This window comes from Salmo salar, chromosome ssa18, assembly GCF_905237065.1.
Source record: "Salmo salar chromosome ssa18, Ssal_v3.1, whole genome shotgun sequence".
Taxonomy (NCBI): Eukaryota; Metazoa; Chordata; class Actinopteri; order Salmoniformes; family Salmonidae; genus Salmo; species Salmo salar.
Genome location: NC_059459.1, coordinates 37972736 through 37993843, shown reverse-complemented (window position 1 = coordinate 37993843; position 21108 = coordinate 37972736). Strand labels below are relative to the sequence as shown.

Genomic DNA, 21108 nt, shown 5'->3' with positions numbered 1-21108 from the left:
ATCACCTGGTCCTATATCTATTAAAGTCTATATCACCTGGTCCTATATCTATTAAAGTCTATATCACCTGGTCATATATCTATTAAAGTCTATATCACCTGGTCCCATATCTATTAAAGTCTATATCACCTGGTCCCATATCTATTAAAGTCTATATCACCCGGTCCCATATCTATTAAAGTCTATATCACCTGGTCCCATATCTATTAAAGTCTATATCACCTGGTCCCATATCTATTAAAGTCTATATCACCTGGTCCTATATCTATTAAAGTCTATATCACCTGGTCATATATCTATTAAAGTCTATATCACCTGGTCATATATCTATTAAAGTCTATATCACCTGGTCCCATATCTATTAAAGTCTATATCACCTGGTCCCATATCTATTAAAGTCTATATCACCCGGTCCCATATCTATTAAAGTCTATATCACCTGGTCCCATATCTATTAAAGTCTATATCACCTGGTCCTATATCTATTAAAGTCTATATCACCTGGTCATATATCTATTAAAGTCTATATCACCTGGTCATATATCTATTAAAGTCTATATCACCTGGTCACATATCTATTAAAGTCTATATCACCTGGTCACATATCTATTAAAGTCTATATCACCTGGTCCCATATCTATTAAAGTCTATATCACCTGGTCCTATATCTATTAAAGTCTATATCACCTGGTCATATATCTATTAAAGTCTATATCACCTGGTCATATATATTTTAAAGTCTATATCACCTGGTCATATATCTATTAAAGTCTATATCACCTGGTCATATATCTATTAAAGTCTATATCACCTGGTCATATATCTATTAAAGTCTATATCACCTGGTCATATATCTATTAAAGTCTATATCACCTGGTCCTATATCTATTAAAGTCTATATCACCTGGTCCTATATCTATTAAAGTCTATATCACCTGGTCCTATATCTATTAAAGTCTATATCACCTGGTCATATATCTATTAAAGTCTATATCACCTGGTCCCATATATCTATTAAAGTCTATATCACCTGGTCCTATATCTATTAAAGTCTATATCACCTGGTCATATATCTATTAAAGTCTATATCACCTGGTCATATATCTATTAAAGTCTATATCACCTGGTCATATATCTATTAAAGTCTATATCACCTGGTCCCATATCTATTAAAGTCTATATCACCTGGTCCTATATCTATTAAAGTCTATATCACCTGGTCCTATTTCTATTAAAGTCTATATCACCTGGTCATATATCTCTTAAAGTCTATATCACCTGGTCCTATATCTATTAAAGTCTATATCACCTGGTCATATATCTATTAAAGTCTATATCACCTGGTCATATATCTATTAAAGCCTATATCACCTGGTCATATATCTATTAAAGTCTATATCACCTGGTCATATATCTATTAAAGTCTATATCACCTGGTCCTACACGGAGTGTACAGAACATTAGGAACAACTGCTCTTTCTATGACATAGACTGACCAGGTTAATCCAGGTGGAAGCTATGATCCCTTATTGATGTCACTTGTTAAATCCACTTCAATCAGTGTAGATGAAGGGAAGGAGACAGGTTAAATAATTATCTTCAAGCCTTGTGACATGGATTGTGTATGTGTGCCATTCAGAGGGTGATTGGGCAAGACAAAATATTTAATTGCCTTTGAACAGGAAATGGTGGTAGGTGCCAGGCACAGCGGTTTCAGTGTGTCAAGAACTGCAACGCTGCTGGGTTTTTCACGCTCAGCAGTTTCCTGTGTGTATCAAGAATGGTTCACCACCCAAATCACATCCAGCCAACTTGGCACAACTGTGGGAAGCATTGGAGTCAACATGGGCCAGAATTCATGTGGAACGCTTTCAACACCTTGTAGAGTCCGTACCCTGACAAATTCAGGCTGTTCTGAGAGCAATTGGGAGTGCAACTCAATATTAGGTAACTGTCCCTAATGTTTTGTCCACTCACTATATATCAAGTGCATGAGAGGTAGTAGGATAGTTTGTTATGTCACCCTGTCTGCAAATGGCCTCTCTCTCCATTCTCCTGGTTTATGTGGAGCGGGAACCATACTATTGGTCCTGCACTGTACCTGGTCCTACACTGTACCTGGTCCTCTACTGTACCTGGTCCTATACTGTACCTGGTCCTACACTGTACCTGGTCCTATACTGTACCTGGTCCTATACATGGTCCTACACTGTACCTGGTCCTACACTGTACCTGGTCCTATACTGTACCTGGTCCTACACTGTACCTGGTCCTATACTGTACCTGGTCCAATACTGTACCTGGTCCTATACTGTACCTGGTCCTACACTGTACCTGGTCCTATACTGTACCTGGTCCTACACTGTACCTGGTCCTACACTGTACCTGGTCCTATACTGTACCTGGTCCTACACTGTACCTGGTCCTATACTGTACCTGGTCCTACACTGTACCTGGTCCTACGCTGTACCTGGTCCTACACTGTACCTGGTCCTATACTGTACCTGGTCCTATACCTGGTCCTCTACTGTACCTGGTCCTATACTGTACCTGGTCCTACACTGTACCTGGTCCTACACTGTACCTGGTCCTACACTGTACCTGGTCCTATACTGTACCTGGTCCTACACTGTACCTGGTCCTATACTGTACCTGGTCCTACACTGTACCTGGTCCTATGCTGTACCTGGTCCTACACTGTACCTGGTCCTATACTGTACCTGGTCCTATACCTGGTCCTCTACTGTACCTGGTCCTATACTGTACCTGGTCCTATACTGTACCTGGTCCTACACTGTACCTGGTCCTACACTGTACTTGGTCCTATACTGTACCTGGTCCAATACTGTACCTGGTCCTACACTGTACCTGGTCCTATACTGTACCTGGTCCTATACTGTACCTGATCCTACACTGTACCTGGTCCTATACTGTACCTGGTCCTATACTGTACCAGGTCCTATACATGGTCCTACACTGTACCTGGTCCTATACTGTACCTGGTCCTATACATGGTCCTACACTGTACCTGGTCCTACACTGTACCTGGTCATATACTGTACCTGGTCCTATACATGGTCCTATGCTGTACCTGGTCCTACACTGTACCTGGTCCTATACTGTACCTGGTCCTATACATGGTCCTATGCTGTACCTGGTCCTACACTGTACCTGGTCCTATACTGTACCTGGTCCTATACATGGTCCTACACTGTACCTGGTCCTACACTGTACCTGGTCCTATACTGTACCTGGTCCTATACATGGTCCTATGCTGTACCTGGTCCTACACTGTACCTGGTCCTATACTGTACCTGGTCCTATACATGGTCCTATGCTGTACCTGGTCCTACATTGTACCTGGTCCTATACTGTACCTGGTCCTATACATGGTCCTACACTGTACCTGGTCCTATACTGTACCTGGTCCTATACTGTACCTGGTCCTATACTGTACCTGGTCCTATACATGGTCCTACACTGTACCTGGTCCTATACTGTACCTGGTCCTATACATGGTCCTACACTGTACCTGGTCCTATACTGTACCTGGTCCTATACTTTACCTGGTCCTACACTGTACCTGGTCCTCTACTGTACCTGGTCCTATACATGGTCCTACACTGTACCTGGTCCTACACTGTAACTGGTCCTATACATGGTCCTACACTGTACCTGGTCCTACACTGTACCTGGTCCTATACTGTACCTGGTCCTACACTGTACCTGGTCCTCTACTGTACCTGGTCCTCTACTGTACCTGGTCCAATACTGTACCTGGTCCTACACTGTACCTGGTCCTCTACTGTACCTGGTCCTCTACTGTACCTGGTCCAATACTGTACCTGGTCCTCTACTGTACCTGCTCCAATACTGTACCTGGTCCTCTACTGTACCTGGTCCTCTACTGTACCTGGTCCAATACTGTTCCTGGTCCTCTACTGTACCTGGTCCAATACTGTACCTGGTCCTACACTGTACCTGGTCCTATACTGTACCTGGTCCTACACTGTACCTGGTCCTCTACTGTACCTGGTCCTATACTGTACCTGGTCCTCTACTGTACCTGGTCCTATACTGTACCTGGTCCTATACTGTACCTGGTCCTATATATGGTCCTATACTGTACCTGGTCCTATACTGTACCTGGTCCTATACATGGTCCTACACTGTACCTGGTCCTACACTGTACCTGGTCCTCTATAGTACCGGGTCCTATATAGTACCTGGTCCTATACTGTACCTGGTCCTATACTGTACCTGGTCCTATACATGGTCCTACACTGTACCTGGTCCTACACTGTATCGGGTCCTATACATGGTCCCACACTGTACCTGGTCCTATACTGTACCTGGTCCTCTACTGTACCTGGTCCTATACTGTACATGGTCCTACACTGTACCTGGTCCAATACTGTACATGGTCCAATACTGTACCTGGTCCAATACTGTACCTGGTCCTCTACTGTACCTGGTCCTATACTGTACCTGGTCCTATACATGGTCCTACACTGTACCTGGTCCTACACTGTACCTGGTCCTACACTGTACCTGGTCCTATACTGTACCTGGTCCTATGCATGGTCCTACACTGTACCTGGTCCTACACTGTACCTGGTCCTACACTGTACCTGGTCCAATACTGTACCTGGTCCTACACTGTACCTGGTCCTATACTGTACCTGGTCCTATACCTGGTCCTCTACTGTACCTGGTCCTACACTGTACCTGGTCCTACACTGTACCTGGTCCTCTACTGTACCTGGTCCTATACTGTACCTGGTCCTATACTGTACCTGGTCCTATACTGTACCTGGTCCTACACTGTACCTGGTCCTATACTGTACCTGGTCCTACACTGTACCTGGTCCTCTACTGTACCTGGTCCTCTACTGTAACTGGTCCAATACTGTACCTGGTCCTCTACTGTACCTGGTCCAACACTATACATGGTCCTATACTGTACCTGGTCCTATACATGGTCCTATACTGTACCTGGTCCTATACTGTACCTGGTCCTATACATGGTCCTACACTGTACCTGGGGTTACACTGTACCTGGTCCTACACTGTACCTGGTCCTCTACTGTACCTGGTCCTCTACTGTACCTGGTCCAATACTGTACCTGGTCCTCTACTGTACCTGGTCCTATACTGTACCTGGTCTTATACATGGTCCTACACTGTACCTGGTCCTATACATGGTCCTACACTGTACCTGGTCCTACACTGTACCTGGTCCTCTACTGTACCTGGTCCTACACTGTACCTGGTCCTCTACTGTACCTGGTCCTATACTGTACCTGGTCCTATACATGGTCCTGCACTGTACCTGGTCCTACACTGTACCTGGTCCTACACTGTACCTGGTCCAATACTGTACCTGGTCCTATACTGTACCTGGTCCTATGCATGGTCCTACACTGTACCTGGTCCTACACTGTACCTGGTCCAATACTGTACCTGGTCCTACACTGTACCTGGTCCTATACTGTACCTGGTCCTATACCTGGTCCTCTACTGTACCTGGTCCTACACTGTACCTGGTCCTACACTGTACCTGGTCCTCTACTGTACCTGGTCCTATACTGTACCTGGTCCTATACCTGGTCCTCTACTGTACCTGGTCCTACACTGTACCTGGTCCTACACTGTACCTGGTCCTCTACTGTACCTGGTCCTCTACTGTACCTGGTCCAATACTGTACCTGGTCCTCTACTGTACCTGGTCCAACACTATACATGGTCCTATACTGTACCTGGTCCTATACATGGTCCTATACTGTACCTGGTCCTATACTGTACCTGGTCCTATACATGGTCCTACACTGTACCTGGTCCAATACTGTACCTGGTCCTCTACTGTACCTGGTCCTCTACTGTACCTGGTCCTATACTGTACCTGGTCCTATATATGGTCCTATACTGTACCTGGTCCTATACTGTACCTGGTCCTATACATGGTCCTACACTGTACCTGGTCCTACACTGTACCTGGTCCTCTATAGTACCGGGTCCTATATTGTACCTGGTCCTATACTGTACCTGGTCCTATACTGTACCTGGTCCTATACATGGTCCTACACTGTACCTGGTCCTACACTGTATCGGGTCCTATACATGGTCCCACACTGTACCTGGTCCTATACTGTACCTGGTCCTCTACTGTACCTGGTCCTATACTGTACATGGTCCTACACTGTACCTGGTCCAATACTGTACATGGTCCAATACTGTACCTGGTCCAATACTGTACCTGGTCCTCTACTGTACCTGGTCCTATACTGTACCTGGTCCTATACATGGTCCTACACTGTACCTGGTCCTACACTGTACCTGGTCCTACACTGTACCTGGTCCTATACTGTACCTGGTCCTATGCATGGTCCTACACTGTACCTGGTCCTACACTGTACCTGGTCCTACACTGTACCTGGTCCAATACTGTACCTGGTCCTACACTGTACCTGGTCCTATACTGTACCTGGTCCTATACCTGGTCCTCTACTGTACCTGGTCCTACACTGTACCTGGTCCTACACTGTACCTGGTCCTCTACTGTACCTGGTCCTATACTGTACCTGGTCCTATACTGTACCTGGTCCTACACTGTACCTGGTCCTATACTGTACCTGGTCCTACACTGTACCTGGTCCTCTACTGTACCTGGTCCTCTACTGTACCTGGTCCAATACTGTACCTGGTCCTCTACTGTACCTGGTCCAACACTATACATGGTCCTATACTGTACCTGGTCCTATACATGGTCCTATACTGTACCTGGTCCTATACTGTACCTGGTCCTATACATGGTCCTACACTGTACCTGGGGTCCTACACTGTACCTGGTCCTCTACTGTACCTGGTCCTACACTGTACCTGGTCCTCTACTGTACCTGGTCCAATACTGTACCTGGTCCTCTACTGTACCTGGTCCTATACTGTACCTGGTCTTATACATGGTCCTACACTGTACCTGGTCCTATACATGGTCCTACACTGTACCTGGTCCTACACTGTACCTGGTCCTCTACTGTACCTGGTCCTACACTGTACCTGGTCCTCTACTGTACCTGGTCCTATACTGTACCTGGTCCTATACATGGTCCTACACTGTACCTGGTCCTACACTGTACCTGGTCCTACACTGTACCTGGTCCAATACTGTACCTGGTCCTATACTGTACCTGGTCCTATGCATGGTCCTACACTGTACCTGGTCCTACACTGTACCTGGTCCAATACTGTACCTGGTCCTACACTGTACCTGGTCCTATACTGTACCTGGTCCTATACCTGGTCCTCTACTGTACCTGGTCCTACACTGTACCTGGTCCTACACTGTACCTGGTCCTCTACTGTACCTGGTCCTATACTGTACCTGGTCCTACACTGTACCTGGTCCTATACTGTACCTGGTCCTACACTGTACCTGGTCCTCTACTGTACCTGGTCCTCTACTGTACCTGGTCCAATACTGTACCTGGTCCTCTACTGTACCTGGTCCAACACTATACATGGTCCTATACTGTACCTGGTCCTATACATGGTCCTATACTGTACCTGGTCCTATACTGTACCTGGTCCTATACATGGTCCTACACTGTACCTGGTCCTCTACTGTACCTGGTCCTACACTGTACCTGGTCCTCTACTGTACCTGGTCCTCTACTGTACCTGGTCCAATACTGTACCTGGTCCTCTACTGTACCTGGTCCAATTCTGTACCTGGTCCTCTACTGTACCTGGTCCTACACTGTACCTGGTCCTATACTGTACCTGGTCCTACACTGTACCTGGTCCTCTCTTGTACCTGGTCCTCTACTGTACTTGGTCCTATACATGGTCCTACACTGTACCTGGTCCTACACTGTACCTGGTCCTCTACTGTACCTGGTCCTATACTGTACCTGGTCCTATACTGTACCTGGTCCTATACATGGTCCTACACTGTACCTGGTCCTACACTGTACCTGGTCCTCTACTGTACCTGGTCCTCTACTGTACCTGGTCCTATACTGTACCTGGTCCTATACATGGTCCTACACTGTACCTGGTCCTATACTGTACCTGGTCCTCTAATGTACCTGGTCCAATACTGTACCTGGTCCAATACTGTACCTGGTCCTATACTGTACCTGGTCCTCTAATGTACCTGGTCCTCTACTGTACCTGGTCCAATACTGTACCTGGTCCAATACTGTACCTGGTTCTATACTGTACCTGGTTCTATACTGTACCTGGTCCTATACTGTACCTGGTCCTCTACTGTACCTTGTCCTATACTGTACCTGGTCCTATACATGGTCCTACACTGTACCTGGTCCTATACCTGGTTCTATACTGTACCTGGTCCTCTACTGTACCTGGTCCAATACTGTACCTGGTCCAATACTGTACCTGGTCCTATACTGTACCTGGTCCTCTAATGTACCTGGTCCTCTACTGTACCTGGTTCTATACTGTACCTGGTTCTATACTGTACCTGGTCCTATACTGTACCTGGTCCTCTACTGTACCTTGTCCTATACTGTACCTGGTCCTATACATGGTCCTACACTGTACCTGGTCCTATACCTGGTTCTATACTGTACCTGGTCCTCTACTGTACCTGGTCCAATACTGTACCTGGTCCAATACTGTACCTGGTCCTATACTGTACCTGGTCCTCTAATGTACCTGGTCCTCTACTGTACCTGGTCCAATACTGTACCAGGTCCAATACTGTACCTGGTTCTATACTGTACCTGGTTCTATACTGTACCTGGTCCTATACTGTACCTGGTCCTCTACTGTACCTTGTCCTATACTGTACCTGGTCCTATACATGGTCCTACACTGTACCTGGTCCTATACCGGGTTCTATACTGTACCTGGTTCTATACTGTACCTGGTTCTATACTGTACCTGGTCCTATACTGTACCTGGTCCTCTACTGTACCTGGTCCAATACTGTACCTGGTCCTCTACTGTACCTGGTCCTCTACTGTACCTTGTCCTATACTGTACCTGGTCCTCTACTGTACCTGGTCCTATACCTGGTCCTACACTGTACCTGGTCCTCTACTGTACCTGGACCTCTACTGTACCTGGTCCTATACTATACCTCTGTCCCAAATGGTACCCTAATGAGTGTATAAAACATTAGGAACACCTACCTAATATTGCTTTGCACTCCCTTTTGCCCTCAGAACATCCTCAATTCATCAGGTCATGGACTCTACAAGGTGGAAAGCGTTCCACAGGAATGCTGGCCCATGTTGACTCCAATGCTTCTCACAGTTGTGTCAAGTTGGCTGAATGTCCTTTGGGTGATGGACCATTCTTGATACACACAGGAAACTGTTATCCTTTCTGTTATTATATCTGTTATACTGTTATCCTGTCTGTTATACTGTTATCCTGTCTGTTAACCCGTCTGTTAAATCTTTTGCTATCCTGTCTGTAATCATGGTATCCTGTCTGTTATCCTGTCTGTTTTCCTGTTATCCTCTCTGTTAACCTGTCTGTTAACCTGTCTGTTATCCTGTTTGCTATCCTGTCTGTAATCCTGTTATTCTGTCTGTTGTCATGCTATCCTCTCTGTTAACCTGTTTGTTAACCTGTCTGTTATCCTGTCTGCTATCCTGTCTGTAATCCTGTAATCCTGTTCGTTATCCTGTTCGTTATCCTGTTATCCTGTCTGCTATCCTGTCTGTGATCCTGTCTGTTATTCTGTCTGTCATCCGGTCTTAAAATAGCATCTCTATTCTCCTGGTTTTCAGTGTAGAGGGAGAAGTGTACCAACTACCAACCTTTAACAGCAGCACAACTTAATAATGGAACTGTATTATATGGACGTGGCGTTTCAGCAAGGCTTCAGCTAGCTAAAATATTAAACCTATCATTTAAGATGACCCTTTGGAACATAGCTACTGCATTAAGTCAAAAATAGCTGTGCTATTTAAGTAGCAAACTATTTCAGAGAGGAATTTTCATAGAATCCTAGATGTGGGAAGTAGAGGTGCTGAGGGTGCTGCAACACCCCCGGAAAAATCTGATGTATTTTCCTTCACTACAGTAGTGGGCCTTTTACGTGTCTTGTATTAACGAACCAATTTAGCCGCCGTCTGTAGAGTGGGTGGGGGGGGGGGGACGGGGGAGTTGAGAGAGAGAGATGCTGAGAAAGAGAGAGCAAGGGAGAGGCTTGGGCCAGGGGAGAGTGAGAGAGAGAGAGAGAGAGAGAGAGAGAGAGAGAGAGAGGCTGGGCGGAGGGAGAGGCTGGGCCAGGGGAGAGAGAGAGAGGCTGGGCAGAGGGAGAGAGTGGGCCAGGGGAGAGAGAGAGAGAGAGACTGGGCGGAGGGAGAGGCTGGGCCAGGGGAGAGAGAGAGAGGCTGGGCAGAGGGAGAGAGTGGGCCAGGGGGAGAGAGAGAGAGAGAGGCTGGGCGGAGGGAGAGGCTGGGCCAGGGGAGAGAGAGAGAGAGAGAGAGAGAGGCTAGGCGGAGGGAGAGGCTGGGCCAGGGGAGAGAGAGAGAGAGGCTGGGCGGAGGGAGAGGCTGGGCCAGGGGAGAGAGAGAGAGAGAGGCTGGGCGGAGGGAGAGAGTGGGCCAGGGGAGAGAGAGAGAGAGAGAGGCTGGGCGGAGGGAGAGGCTGGGCCAGGGGGAGAGAGAGAGAGAGAGAGAGAGAGAGAGAGGCTAGGCGGAGGGAGAGGCTGGGCCAGGGGAGAGAGAGAGAGAGAGGCTGGGCGGAGGGAGAGGCTGGGCCAGGGGAGAGAGAGAGAGAGAGAGATTGTGGGGAGCAGTGATCAGTGGTATGATATTCACGCTACGGAGCAGAGGTCCCTTGAGTTATGTGATTCATATCATGGATAGCACCTCTCCTGCCATTGGTCAACAGCCCTGTAATATAGCTGGTGTAAAACAGCACTAATGGAACCTGACTGGCCAGATGCTGTGTACCGCTCCTCCAGGACCACTCAGCTTGCTGGTATTAGCCTGAAAATGTCTGGCCGCAAGACTGACTGACTGACTGAGCTGCTCTGAATTCACCTCTATCTGCTCTGAATTCACCTCTATCTGCTCTGAATTCACATTTGGGACACAAAGACAATACCATCTAGTCAGAGGCTCATTTCACCTGCAACAAAGTGCTAAATAAGGGGCTGTTTGAAAGTCGCTCATATAAACACTGCCTTAAATTTTTTACAGGTAACATACCACATCTTCTGTCTGAAATGGGTATTCTGTCTGAAATGGGTATTCCGTCTGAAATGCGTATTCTGTCTGAAATGAGTATCCTGTCTGAAATGGGTATTCTGTCTGAAATGCGTATTCTGTCTGAAATTAGTATCCTGTCTGAAATGGGTATTCTGTCTGAAATGCGTATTCTGTCTGAAATGGGTGTTCTTTCTGAAATGCGTATTCTGTCTGAAATGCGTATCCTGTCTGAAATGAGTATTCTGTCTGAAATGCGTATTCTGTCTGAAATTAGTATTCTGTCTGAAATTAGTATTCTGTCTGAAATTACTATTCTGTCTGAAATTACTATTCTGTCTAAAATGGGTATTCTGTCTGAAATGCGTATTCTGTCAAAAATGAATATTCTGTCTAAAATGGCTATTCTGTCTGAAATGGATAATTCTGTCTAAAATGACTATTCTGTCTGAAATTACTATTCTGTCTGAAATGACTATTCTGTCTGAAATGACATGACTATTCTGTCTGAAATGACTATTCTGTCTGAAATGGGTATTCTGTCTGAAAGACTGGCTATTCTGTCTGAAATGACTATTCTGTCTGAAATGGGTATTCTGTCTAAAATGAGTATTCTGTCTGAAATGACTATTCTGTCTGAAATGACTATTCTGTCTGAAATGGGTATTCTGTCTGAAATGGGTATTGTGTCTGAAATGGGTATGCTCCAGCAACACTTAGCACAAACACCCCACCATGCCTCCTCTAGACGGGGTGCCTCCAGAAAGCAATGTCACTGAGACTTATTAGCCTGGTCACAGTGCCCTGTCACTGAGACTTATTAGCCTGGTCACAGTGCCCTGTCACTGAGACTTATTAGCCTGGTCACAGTGCCCTGTCACTGAGACTTATTAGCCTGGTCACAGTGCCCTGTCACTGAGACTTATTAGCCTGGTCACAGTGCCCTGTCACTGAGACTTATTAGTCTGGTCACAGTGCCTCCGAGAAATGCACAATTCTGAAAACAGGCCTCTGTGAAATGCACCACTCTGTGAAATGCACCACTCTGAAAACAGGCCTCTGTGAAATGCACCACTCTGTGAAATGCACCACTCTGTGAAATGCACCGCGCTGTGAAATGCACCACTTGCCTCCACATGCCTCTGTGAAATGCACCACTTGCCAAAATGCTTGGCACTGGGAAATTCATGTTACTTTGTCAGGGAGGGTAACAGTAATGTCTCTCCTCTCTGACAGGGAGGGTAACAGTAATGTCTCTCCTCTCTGTCAGGGAGGGTAACAGTAATGTCTCTCCTCTCTGACAGGGAGGGTAACAGTAATGTCTCTCCTCTCTGACAGGGAGGGTAACAGTAATGTCTCTCCTCTCTGACAGGGAGGGTAACAGTAATGTCTCTCCTCTCTGTCAGGGAGGGTAACAGTAATGTCTCTCCTCTCTGTCAGGGAGGGTAACAGTAATGTCTCTCCTCTCTGACAGGGAGGGTAACAGTAATGTCTCTCCTCTCTGAGTGCATTGTAAACTCCTCTCCACTGCCAGCAGTGATTTTCACAGTGATGGAGTTAGCTCTCCTCACTCACTCTATCTCTCAAGGCATCAGCAGCCTTTGAAATGAGAGAGAAGGTGAGTTGTAGCCCCACAGCCGTTATCCACATAGAAAAGCATTAAGAGCGTTTCAAAAAGGAACTATATGGATCTGTCCAGGCCTGTAGAATGCACAATAGTGAAGCAGAGTGGTTTCTCACCTGGACATGAAAAAGGGAACTAAAGTGCATCATTCTGTCCAGGTCTGGACATGAAACACATTTTCACAGCTGAAATATTTTGCCATTTTTCATTTATCTCTCAAAGCGATTCCTGGGACGGCTCTCTGAGACGTGGCAGTGAAGACGTTCCCTGTTTCTTTCATTCAGCCATGACCATGAGGACAGACACACAAACACACACAAAAAAACCTCAAGAAGACGTCCTGCCAAACAACATTTGGTATTCTGCCATTGGCTGAACATGACCTCATTTCAGGAAGTTGCATCACAAAGACGTGTTGTGTTTCCTCCCACATGCTCTAATGCTCAAAGTCTTCCTACTAGGGACCTCTAATCACGGAGCAATGTGGTACATCAAAAGACCACACACACACACACACACACACACACACACACACACACACACACACACACACACACACACACACACACACACACACACACACACACACACAGTACAGTACTGTAGGTGCAGCAGGATGGAGCGAGGCTCTGCATGCTCTGAGACATCCTGTAATTGGAGAAAGATTCTGAGGAAAGGATTCCAGCAGAAAACTAGCCTCCTCTCTTCCTCTCCACTCTTCTTCTCTCCATTCAACACCGTTGTTTAGCAAATGGAGGTGAGAGAGACACACACACACACACACTCCTTAGGGACCGCAGGCAGCTTCCGTGTGAGGAGTCTATCGGAAAGTATTCAGACCCCTTGACTTTTTCCACATGTTGTTAATATATAGCCTTATTCTAAAATTTGGGGAGTTTCTCCCATTCTTCTCTGCAGATCCTCTCATTCTGTCAGATTGGATGGGGAGCGTTGCTGCGCAGCTATTTTCAGGTCTCTCCAGAGATGTTCGATCGGGTTCAAGTCCGGGATCTGGCTGGGCCACTCAAGGACATTCAGAGACTTGTCCCGAAGCCACTCCTGTGTTTAGGGTCATTGTCCTGTTGGAAGGTGAACCATCACCCCAATCTGAGGTCCTGAGTTCTCTGAAGCAGGTTTTCATCAAGTATCTCTCTGTACTTTGCTCCGTTCATCTTTCCCTCGATCCTGACTAGTCTCCCAGTCCCTGCCGCTGAAAAACATCCCCACAGCATGATGCTTCCACCAGCACGATTCCCTGTAGGGATAGTGACAGGTTGATTGAAAGTGAAAGAAATGGCTCTGAAGTGTTTCTTCTGTGTTTTTCTTCAGTTCTAAGTCATTATGCAACAGTGTTATTCTGTGTGACATTTCAAATGAATGACAACAACATATAAAGTGCAGTACTTTTGAACCAAAGCCCTACGGACCTGTTGAAAGTATTACAGACATAGTCATATTCTCTTCATCTGATTTATAATGTAATCTAAATCCCCAAATGAATTCAGCTGGGATTAAAACAGATGTCTACTGATTTGTAGAAAGTTTGGCTCATTCTTATCACATTTGGGGGTGTTTTCTCATTCTTTCTTATGGTTTCCAATTGGTAGTTACAGTCTTGTCCCATCGCTGCAACTCCCCTACGGACTCGGGAGAGGCGAAGGTCGAGAGCCGTGCGTCCTCCGAAACACAACCCAGCCAAGCCACACTGGGTCTTGACACAATGCCTGCTTAACCCGGAAGACAGCCGCACGAATGCGTTGGAGGAAACACCGTACACCTGGCGACCGTGTCAGCGTGCACTGCGCCCGGCCCGCCACAGGAGTCACTAATGCGCGATGGGACAAGAACATCCCTGCCGGCCAAACCCTCCCCTAACCCGGACGACACTGGCTGCGACAGAGCCTGGACTCGAACCAGGATCTCTAGTGGCACAGCTAGCACTGTGATGCAGTGCCTTAGACCACTGCACTACTCGGGAGGCTGTTTTCTCATTCTTATCACATTTGGGGTCGAAATGAATTAGGCTTACTGGCTAGGTCATATGGAGACAGATTCATTTCCATTTATAAACCGTTATTAATTATCATGGAATGGCTGAGAGCAAACAATGATGATAACCACCACAGTGTGTGTGTGTGTGTGTGTGTGTGTGTGTGTGTGTGTGTGTGTGTGTGTGTGTGTGTGTGTGTGTGTGTGTGTGTGTGTGTGTGTGTGTGTGTGTGTGTGTGTGTGTGTGTGTGTGTGTGTGTGTGTGTGTGTTTGTGTGTGTGTGGTCATATGGATCCTTACAGGACACTAAATCACAGGGATGCCAAGGTAAACACACTCACTGGCTAATTATCTGTCTGTCTGTCTGTCTGTGTGGGGAATGAGAACAAATTACATTGTGCTGGCCCCTGATAAATGTCAGTGGTGAAAAAAGTACCCAATTGTCCTACTTGAGTAAAAGTAAAGGTACCTTAATAGAAAATGACTCAAGTAAAAGTGAAAGTCAGTAAAACCCAGTGAAATAATACTTGAGTAAAAGTGTAAATATACTTAAGTATCAAAAGTAAAAGTATAAACCCATTCAAATTCCTTATATTAAGCAAACCGGACGGCACGATATTCTTGTTTTTTAATTTACGGATAGCCAGGGGCACACTCCATGTCAGGGATTTCTTCGTCGGAGGACGATATAGCGAAATCATCGTCGGAAAAAGAGGACCAATATGCAGCAGAGTTGAGATGGTTCATTTTGAACTTTTAATAAATTCCAAAACGAATATACAAAATAACAAAAAAACGAACGCACGATACACTGACAGTCCTGTTAGGTTTACACACACTAAACACGGAACAATCTCCCACAAATACACAGACAAACACACCCAACTAATATAGGACTTCCAATCAAAGGCAACACCACACAGCTGCCTTCAATTGGAAGTCCACCCCAATTAACTCAACATAGAAACAGATCAACCAGACTACACATAGAAATACATCAACATAGACCATAACTCAAAACCCGGAAATAATAAATCAAACGCCCTCCTAACTAACACACCAACCTGCACCCCCCCCTTAAAGGTGCTAACCCCGAAGCACCTTAAGAAAAACAAGAAAAACAACCCCAAGCAACACCAAAAGAAAAATTCCCCCTTACTAAAGGGAGGGAAGGGAGGGTGGCTGCCGTCAACGACGGCACTGTGCTACACCCCCCTCCCCAACCCACCTATCTCTGGAGGTGGCTCCGGTTCTGGCCGTTCCAGGCAGTCGGGCCACTCTGGCATCGCCGGGGGGCAGTCGGGGCAGTCTGGCAGCTCGGGGCAGTCTGGCAGCTCGGGCCACTCTGGCAGCTCGGGCCACTCTGGCAGCTCGGGCCACTCTGGCAGCTCGGGGCAGTCTGGCCACGCTGGCAGCTCGGGGCAGTCTGGCCACTCTGGCAGCTCGGGGCAGTCTGGCCACTCTGGCAGCTCGGGGCAGTCTGGCCACTCTGGCAGCTCGGGGCAGTCTGGCCACTCTGGCAGCTCGGGGCAGTCTGGCCTGGGAGTCTGGTCACTCTGGCAGCTCGGGGCAGTCTGGCAGCTCGGGGTCTGGTGGGCAGTCTGGCAGCTCGGGGCAGTCTGGCCACTCTGGCAGCTCGGGGCAGTCTGGCCACTCTGGCAGCTCGGGGCAGTCTGGCCACTCTGGCAGCTCGGGGCAGTCTGGCCACTCTGGCAGCTCGGGGCAGTCTGGCCACTCTGGCAGCTCGGGGCAGTCTGGCAGCTCGGGGCAGTCTGGTCACTCTGGCAGCTCGGGGCAGTCTGGCAGCTCGGGGCAGTCTGGCCACTCTGGCAGCTCGGGGCAGTCTGGCAGCTCGGGGCAGTCTGGCCACTCTGGCAGCTCGGGGCAGTCTGGCCACTCTGGCAGTTCCGGGCAGTCTGGCCACTCTGGCTTCTGACTAGCGGGCGGCTCTGGCGACTGTTGACTGGCGGGCAGCTCTGGTGACTGTTGACTGGCGGGCAGCTCTGGTGACTGTTGACTGACGGGCAGCTCTGGTGACTTGACTGGCGGGCAGCTCTGGTGACTGTTGACTGGTGGGCAGCTCTGGTGACTGTTGACTGGCGGGCAGCTCTGGTGATTGTTGACTGGCGGGCAGCTCTGGTGACTGTTGACTGGCGGGCAGCTCTGGCGACTTTAGACTGGTAGGCAGCTCTGGTGACTGTTGACTGGCGGGCAGTTCTGGCGATTGTTGACTGACGGGCAGCTCTGGTGACTGTTGACTGGCGGGCAGCTCTGGCGGCTTTAGACTGGCGAGGCTGGGTTTACGCACTAGATGCCTTGTGCGTGGTGCTGGTACTGGGTGTACCAGACTGTTCTCTGTTTAGTAAGTCCTCCAGATCAGAGGCAGTAGGGTTGACCAGGGATGTTCTCTTGATAAGTGTGTGAATTAGACAATTTTCCTGTCCTGCTAAGCATTCAAAATGTAACGAGTACTTTTGGGTGTCAGGGAAAATGTATGGAGTTGAAAGTACAGTTACAAGTTGTAAAAAAATATAAATAGTAAAGTACAGATACCCTAAAAAAACTACTTAAGTAGTACTTTCAATTATTTTTACTTTCAAGTACTTTACACCACTGGATCTGGTAAATCTTCCACAGTAACTGGTGGATATTAAAACAGTACTACAGACCACACTCTGGGGCCCTTCCCAAACGGCCCCCTATTCCCTACGTAGTGCACTACTTTTGACCAGGGCCCCCATAGGGACTAGGGTGCCATTTGGGATGCGACCTCTGTGTATTGCTATGAGGCAGAAGTACATCAGGCCTCAGTGGGACTGTGCTGCCGCTCTTTCAGCCGAGGAGAAAAGCTGCTGGTGATTTAGCTGGCTGGCCCGTTGCTGCTGTACGATCTGCTTGATTAAGGTCAGTTCAATATGACTGCGTACTGCAGATCCATTACACTGCCAACTCTGCAAATGAACGAGTTTGTCCTACGAACACACACGCACACACACAAAACACACACACTATAAACACAGCTTTTGGACACGCAGGGCCAACACATCATGTCCTTGTCATCTCGTTAAGCATCTCAAATGGCACTGTATTCCCTATATAGTGCACTACTGTTGACCAACAGTAAATACTGAGGCCAGGCAGAGCCTGAATGCACACACACACACACACACACACACACACACACACACACACACACACACACACACACACACACACACACACCTGCATAACTCACAGTAGGGGTCCAGATGCCAGGGTATTGAGAGGGTACTCAGAGTAGTCTGGATACTAGTACATGATAAGAATGATTGTCAACATTGTAGTGACATTAGAAGAGGGTCAAAACAAGGAGAGGGGAGATGTTAACATTTCACATTTCTCTGGGCAAGAGAGTTCCCATATGTTCCCATATGTCCCTTTATTGCTGCTGTGTCCACATAGAATACATTTTTGTCCTAAAGGCCAGCAGAAACCCCCAGTGTCCTAAAGGCCAGCAGAAACCCCCAGTGTCCTAAAGGCCAGCAGAAACCCCCAGTGTCCTAAAGGCCAGCAGAAACCCCCAGTGTCCTAAAGGCCAGCAGAAAACCCCAGTGTCCTAAAGGCCAGCAGAAACCCCCAGTGTCCTAAAGGCCAGCAGAAACCCCCAGTGTCCTAAAGGCCAGCAGAAACCTCCAGTGTCCTAAAGACCAGCAGAAACCCCCAGTGTCCTAAAGGCCAGCAGAAACCCCCAGTGTCCTAAAGGCCAGCAGAATCCCCCGGTGTCCTAAAGGCCAGCAGAAACCCCCGGTGTCCTAAAGGCCAGCAGAAACCCCCCAGTGTCCTAAAGGCCAGCAGAAACCCCCCAGTGTCCTAAAGGCCAGCAGAAACCTCCAGTGTCCTAAAGGCCAGCAGAAACCCCCCAGTGTCCTAAAGGCCAGCAGAAACCTCCAGTGTCCTAAAGGCCAGCAGAAACCTCCAGTGTCCTAAAGGCCAGCAGAAACCCCCAGTGTCCTAAAGGCCAGCAGAAACCCCCAGTGTCCTAAAGGCCAGCAGAAACCCCCCAGTGTCCTAAAGGCCAGCAGAAACCTCCAGTGTCCTAAAGGGAAGCAGAGACCCCCCAGTGTCCTAAAGGCCAGCAGAAACCCCCAGTGTCCTAAAGGGAAGCAGAGACCCCCCAGTGTCCTAAAGGCCAACAGAAACTCCCCAGTGTCCTAAAGGGAAGCAGAGACCCCCCAGTGTCCTAAAGGCCAGCAGAGACCCCCAGTGTCCTAAAGGCCAGCAGAAACCTCCTGTGTCCTAAAGGCCAGCAGAAACCCCCAGTGTCCTAAAGGCCAGCAGAAACCCCCAGTGTCCTAAAGGCCAGCAGAGATCCCCCAGTGTCCTAAAGGCCAGCAGAAATCCCCAGTGTCCTAAAGGGAAGCAGAAACCCCCCAGTGTCCTGAAGGCCAGCAGAAATCCCCAGTGTCCTAAAGGCCAGCAGAAACCTCCAGTGTCCTAAAGGCCAGCAGAAACGCCCCAGTGTCCTAAAGGCCAGCAGAAATCCCCAGTCTCCTAAAGGCCAGCAGAAATCCCCAGTGTCCTAAAGGCCAGCAGAAACCCCCCAGTGTCCTAAAGGCCAGCAGAAACCTCCAGTGTCCTAAAGGGAAGCAGAAACCCCCAGTGTCCTAAAGGGAAGCAGAAACCCCCAGTGTCCTAAAGGGAAGCAGAAACCCCCCAGTGTCCTAAAGGCCAGCAGAAACCCCCAGTGTTCTAAAGGCCAGCAGAAACCCCCCCAGTGTCCTAAAGGCCAGCAGAGACCTCCAGTGTCCTAAAGGGAAGCAGAAACCCCAGTGTCCTAAAGGGAAGCAGAAACCCCCAGTGTCCTAAAGGGAAGCAGAAACCCCCAGTGTCCTAAAGGCCAGCAGAAACCCCCAGTGTTCTAAAGGCCAGCAGAAACCCCCAGTGTCCTAAAGGCCAGCAGAGACCCCCCCGTGTCCTAAAGGCCAGCAGAAATCCCCAGTGTCCTAAAGGGAAGCAGAAACCCCCCAGTGTCCTGAAGGCCAGCAGAAATCCCCAGTGTCCTAAAGGCCAGCAGAAATCCCCAGTGTCCTAAAGGCCAGCAGAAACCTCCAGTGTCCTAAAGGCCAGCAGAAACCCCCCAGTGTCCTAAAGGCCAGCAGAAATCCCCAGTGTCCTAAAGGCCAGTAGAAATCCCCAGTGTCCTAAAGGCCAGCAGAAATCCCCCAGTGTCCTAAAGGGAAGCAGAAACCCCCAGTGTCCTGAAGGCCAGCAGAAATCCCCAGTGTCCTAAAGGCCAGCAGAAATCCCCAGTGTCCTAAAGGCCAGCAGAAACCTCCAGTGTCCTAAAGGCCAGCAGAAACCCCCCAGTGTCCTAAAGGCCAGCAGAAATCCCCAGTGTCCTAAAGGCCAGCAGAAATCCCCAGTGTCCTAAAGGCCAGCAGAAACCCCCCAGTGTCCTAAAGGCCAGCTGAAACCTCCAGTGTCCTAAAGGGAAGCAGAGACCCCCCCGTGTCCTAAAGGCCAGCAGAAATCCCCAGTGTCCTAAAGGGAAGCAGAAACCCCCCAGTGTCCTGAAGGCCAGCAGAAATCCCCAGTGTCCTAAAGGCCAGCAGAAATCCCCAGTGTCCTAAAGGCCAGCAGAAACCTCCAGTGTCCTAAAGGCCAGCAGAAACCCCCCAGTGTCCTAAAGGCCAGCAGAAATCCCCAGTGTCCTAAAGGCCAGTAGAAATCCCCAGTGTCCTAAAGGCCAGCAGAAATCCCCCAGTGTCCTAAAGGGAAGCAGAAACCCCCCAGTGTCCTGAAGGCCAGCAGAAATCCCCAGTGTCCTAAAGGCCAGCAGAAATCCCCAGTGTCCTAAAGGCCAGCAGAAACCTCCAGTGTCCTAAAGGCCAGCAGAAACCCCCCAGTGTCCTAAAGGCCAGCAGAAATCCCCAGTGTCCTAAAGGCCAGCAGAAATCCCCAGTGTCCTAAAGGCCAGCAGAAACCCCCCAGTGTCCTAAAGGCCAGCTGAAACCTCCAGTGTCCTAAAGGGAAGCAGAAACGCCCAGTGTCCTAAAGGGAAGCAGAAACCCCCCAGTGTCCTAAAGGCCAGCAGAAATCCCCAGTGTCCTAAAGGCCAGCAGAAACCTCCAGTGTCCTAAAGGCCAGCAGAAACCCCCCAGTGTCCTAAAGGCCAGCAGAAATCCCCAGTGTCCTAAAGGCCAGCAGAAACCCCCCAGTGTCCTAAAGGCCAGCTGAAACCTCCAGTGTCCTAAAGGGAAGCAGAGACCCCCCCGTGTCCTAAAGGCCAGCAGAAATCCCCAGTGTCCTAAAGGGAAGCAGAAA

At 48.5% G+C, this 21108-nt stretch overlaps 1 protein-coding gene across 2 annotated transcripts in view; it reads right to left on the bottom strand.

The window, feature by feature from the left end:
* LOC106591216 (testican-2) overlaps window positions 1-21108 on the bottom strand; it is a 112137-nt gene that overhangs the window by 73367 nt on the left and 17662 nt on the right. The gene's annotated exons all lie outside the window — the stretch shown is intronic.